This window comes from Silene latifolia, chromosome 3 (genome assembly GCF_048544455.1).
Source record: "Silene latifolia isolate original U9 population chromosome 3, ASM4854445v1, whole genome shotgun sequence".
Taxonomy (NCBI): domain Eukaryota; kingdom Viridiplantae; phylum Streptophyta; class Magnoliopsida; order Caryophyllales; family Caryophyllaceae; genus Silene; species Silene latifolia.
In genome coordinates this window covers 31,079,113-31,084,359 of record NC_133528.1, presented here as the reverse complement: position 1 = coordinate 31,084,359, position 5,247 = coordinate 31,079,113, and the positions used below count along the sequence as shown (strand labels likewise).

At 36.4% G+C, this 5,247-nt stretch overlaps 1 long non-coding RNA gene across 1 annotated transcript; it reads right to left on the bottom strand.

Annotated features, from left to right (window-relative positions):
• On the bottom strand, window positions 1-2,423 carry LOC141646023 (uncharacterized). Its single transcript, XR_012545288.1, has 3 exons — window positions 2,140-2,423; window positions 1,956-2,027; window positions 1-172 (listed from the first exon to the last, which is right to left on the bottom strand). It is a non-coding gene; the product is annotated as an uncharacterized LOC141646023 (long non-coding RNA).
• Between the last annotated feature and the right edge of the window lie 2,824 nt (window positions 2,424-5,247).

Genomic DNA, 5,247 nt, shown 5'->3' with positions numbered 1-5,247 from the left:
TGAAAAGAAAGATAATTAAGTTTTACAATTTAAAACAAGTGCGTTGGGGAAAAGATATCCCACGAATAAACACAAGTCTAACGATAGGTGAGTCTAAGCAACCTATAACTAAGGTCCAAGGTTCAACGTTCTCGCTAGCTCACACGTCTTCCCCATAATCTGCATCACAAACCTGTCATTCATGTAAACATGAACGCCACAGTCAGTGGGGAGTAACTCAGGGTTCTCCCAGCCACAATATGTCAAAATGCACATAAGCAAGAACTTAATTAAACATATTGATCATGCATCATACTTGAATAATATGGACAAGGGAATATAACGATAATCATAACGAGATAGGCATATTGCATTCTTAATGAGATAGGCATGGTACATTATATTAAACATGCATTCAAGGTAACCAAAACATGGATATGAGATTAGGCATCGAATCATATGAAGAAGGTAAACAACGGATCAATTGAATAGAAAATACATGGATGGAAACCAATAGCCATTCCTTTGAAAACCTCTTAACAATCATAGCACGGGACGTGGCTACTAATGTCACATTCATACTTATGGCTTACATCTCACCATAAGAACGGATGGGAACATCAATCCCGGCGATCATATCGCAACTAGGGGCTTGCATCTCACCACTAGTATCCGATAGGACCAAGACTCTCACAAATAGTTATAGAAGACGTGCACTCTCGTATATAAGAACACGCCAATGACCGTAACAAGCAAGACATTTACAAAGGATTGACTCAAAACAAGACAAACCTCTAGACTCCAACCTCCTGGTAGGACGACGATCATAATACGGTCCTAGTCTAAATCTGGCCAGACTCTCGGGATGGACGACACCCGATTCGACATACAATCCCAAATCGTATCCAAGACTCGATCCATGACACCTAGCCGTGCCCCAAGGTCGAGTAACCCCAAATCGGAACCATGGTACCTATCCGTACCCCAAGGTCCGAAGAGGCGGAAGGAAGACAGCCCAACTCGGAAACAATGGCACATAATCGTGACCCAATGGCCGAGGGCAAATAAATAAGGAATGTCGAGTAGTCACACAATGTAAACCGTCACGCTCCGGTCACAAGTACGAGTAACAATGATTGCACAAACATAACGTAAACAATTCATGTGAAGCATGTATAAGTATAAGAGTATAACAAATATCAAGTACTCCCATGATAAAAGAGTCTCAACACATCATACACAAGCATTAGAACCAAAGTTAAGATGCATACCCAACAAGAAACTCAAAACCCAATCTATAACAACAAGTTTAGTACTCGACTACAACAAGGGTCAACTTCAAACGGTCATAACATGAGTTCTATACATGATAATGAGGTGAAACCAGTTGGAGGTGATAGCTTATCCTCTTACGGTTCTAACGGTAGGTCATAAGCCTCAAACAAACAAGTAACGAAGAAGTTATGGCCATTTTACGAAAACTGGTCAGGCTTAAACCGCAGCCTGCGATAGTGGCCGGAGCCTGCGGTGGGTGCCGGAGCCTGCGGTGGGTGCCGGAACCTGCGGTTTTCCCCTGCCACCGGACTGTTTGCACGACAATTTCCTACCCTTTCCGAAAGTCGATTCCTACCAATTTTTCATCCCAAATTCCTCTTAAATATACATGTTAACACAATAATACCTAATAGAAACCACAAGAATGTAATTGTCACACATCTTGATGGATTCAAGCACAAGATTTTGACCCAAAATCAAACAATTAATTCATCCAAACATCACAACTTTACCCAATTGAAAATCAATGTAACAACATGCTTAAAACTCTTCAACCAACCATGAGATGGTTGTTCATACAAACTCATTCAACAACATACATGTGAAACAAGAAAAGATTCAAACTTTAACATACATATGAACAAACTACAAAATATAAACACACAAATTTGACATAATGTCGAGTAACCCATCACCGTTACCTTTTTGCTCTTAATCTCTAATGTAATCGTCTCACAAGCAAGAATCCACTTCCGGGCCAACTCACCTTTCTCCTAAACATAAGAAAACACAAAATAAGACTAAAAATCGAAACTAGAAAAAGGGTACCATATAGAGGATGGCTCGACAGCCCCAATAATGGAGGAAAGTCGGATCTTTTCTTACCTAGAAAGAAGGAGGGCGATGAGAGGAAGAGATAGACGCGAAAATCACTTGAATCGGATAAGAATTGAGCAAATTATGGTGTTTTGAAGATTTGTAAGATAGATGTATAAAAATGGTGAGGGTTGTTGAAGATGAATTTCAGAAAAATGAAGAGGGAGATGAAGTTGTGAGGTGTTAGGTGAGGGTTTTATGAAAAGAAAAGAGAAGGAGAAAAGGCCCATAAGTTATAAAAAGCCCAACAACTCAAATTGAGTCGGTTTCCGCTAGAATTTTCGTCTCAAGCCCACTATAACTCAAGACGGGAGATATTATTATTATTATCATTATTATCCGACCAAAATATTTATTTTGTATAACTTAAGCTTTAAAAATATAATATTTATAAAAATCATGTTTAATAATGAAATTAATTAAATTAAATAATTAAAAAATAAGACAATGAAACGGTTAATTAAATTATAATTGCCAAAATAGAAAATTCGCGGGTGTTACACTAAAGTTAGTCTTCCTCGTCTTGTGTTTCATCGAATCATTCAAACAAGCATTTCCATCACCGAGGTGAAATTGTATACTACTTTAGACTTGCCATATGGGATGTGGGTCTCTCAGCTTTTAGAACAAAAAGGAGTGGTCGGGTCTTCTAGCTATGGTGTGATGGTCAAAGATGAGATGTGTGACACTCATCTTAAATTTATGAAAATTGGAGCAATTGGACCCGATTTAGTGTTTTTGGCAAAGGGTAATGTGGTTGAAAAATCTTCGGACGTGGTGTCGGTTGTGGAGCAAAAATTGGACTCGTTTATGACGAGTATTTGTGAAAAATTGGATGCTCAAAATAAGTTATTTGCGGAGTTGGTCTCGGGTTTGGGTCAAAACAGGGATTGGGCTTCGGGTTCGGATCATGCCGAGGTCTTGTCTTATTTGCATGGGTTGGAAGCTCGGGTTGATGCTATGGCTAAGGATGCAGCTAGGGCGGCTAAGGAGTGTGTCCGTCATTCCGGGTCATTGGTTAACTTAGCTAGTCAAGGAGGGGCGATTTGGCGCGAAAGGAAGGCTATGCATGAGGACATGCGGGTTATTTACGAGGCTACTAAAGCCTTGTGATTGAAGGTGCTCAATTTCCAGACGTGCCTTACGCGACAAGCTAACCATGTCCGCTCATGGTTTGATCGTCTTGACTCCCCTGAGTTTAGGACCCGTCCCGTATATGTGAACCCAAATGTCGTGAAACGCGACTATCCTTAAACCCGCCACCATCCTTTCTTTACTTTTGTTTTTATTAGACTTTATGTTTTTGGATAATTGTCTAATTCGGCCCATTTTGGCTTCCTCTTCTATTCGGCCCATTAGGCTTTATAACTTGTTGTTTTATTCGGCCCATTGGCACTTAGACTACTTGGTTTGTAGTAGACTTATTTTATGCTTGGCATGCTTATTGTAGATTACTTTCTCGTTTTATAATCTTTCTTTGCATGATTAATACGTGTCTCGGTCTATATTATTCTAGTTGTTTTATGTCTTTTCTCGTCTTTTCGATGATGTCAAGAGGGGGAAGAAAATTATCGTGACTTAAGTATTTGCCTAAGCTTGCTCCTTGTCAGAACCTTTAATCTCTTAACGTCCTTAGATGCTATACTTTGTATATAAGTGATTGTTCTTGCGTTCAACTGACTATGACTTTTATAGTATTATGTTGAGAGGGAACTTACACTTAGTCACAAATCATAAGAGACTTGTCCTCATCAAAAAGGGGGAATTTGTTGGACCATATAGATATATGATTAAGTTTTGATAATGACAAGTATGTTCTTTATATTATATATATATATATATATGTATATATATATATATATATATATATATATATATATATATATATATATATATATATATATATATATATACACTCTTGCTCGTAATTGTTTGTTTAGTCTTCATTAGATTAAGTTAGGTTACAAGTTTAGCAAGTAATGTTATAGTATCCTTAGCTATAACATTGAAGATTTATGAAGCATCATTCAAGTAATGTTATAGCAGCTTGAGCTATAACATTGAAGATTCCTAAAGCGTCATAGTAACTGTAACAAGTTTCAAGTATGATCATCACTCAAGCAAAAGGCTCGATCAAGTCTTTAACAAGCTCAAGATGAAGAGCTTATGATCAAGATAAAGAGAAGAACCTATCACTGAAGATCTCTAGGAAGATTAGCTATTATAGGTCTTCATCTATTGATGGTATCTTAAGAAAGAATATTGGGAAGTAAAGTTATAGTTGTTTCTACTATAACCTTGAGTAGCAATTTGATGGCACGATTTTAATAGTTTTAAAATCATTTTTCAAAGGATAAAATTCTTTAAACATATTTCAAAATCATATGTGTATATAGTAGAGATGAAATAAGGGTTGTAATAATGGATAACTTGCATTTCCCTATTGGTTAGTAGAACGACTTATGGGTCGTCATGCTACCTAGAGTTTGCTAGTTTATTTAACCTAGCCCTAATCCAAGAAGAAGAATTTTCGTCTAGATGGACACGGGCCTAGAGTTTCGGCCGTTGGCTTTGAATCGTTAGGTTTCATAAGTCCTCTAGTACAAGTAATCTATCTAATTAAATCTAGCTTATATTTTTATAAGATATTCTCATATCTTAAATATATACTTGATTTAATTTGTTTACTTATCTGAAAATCTTAAAGATATAGTTATGAAAAAATAAGATTTACTTTTATCTTATTTACTTAAAATAAATTATCTTGGATTAAATTAGGAAAGAGATAGAGATCTATTTCTTGCGAAATAAACTGCGTATCTCACGGCACTTCTATGGTTTCGTGCAAAACCCTATTCCTCTCCTCTACTATAAATACATATGATCATTCTTCATTTTAAATAAGCTTTTCAAAATAATAAAATCTCTTGCAAACAATTTTGAGTTTAATTTTAATCGATTATTTTTATTGTTTTGCATTTGAAAATTCTTGCGAAAAGTCGTGCTCTTTAAATTGCTTATTTTTCTTAAGGTTACGTCATAAGATAATAGTACTTTATAATGTTTCTTACTCGTTCAATTGTGTGAATACTTAGAAGAACAATCATGTGCTTTCTT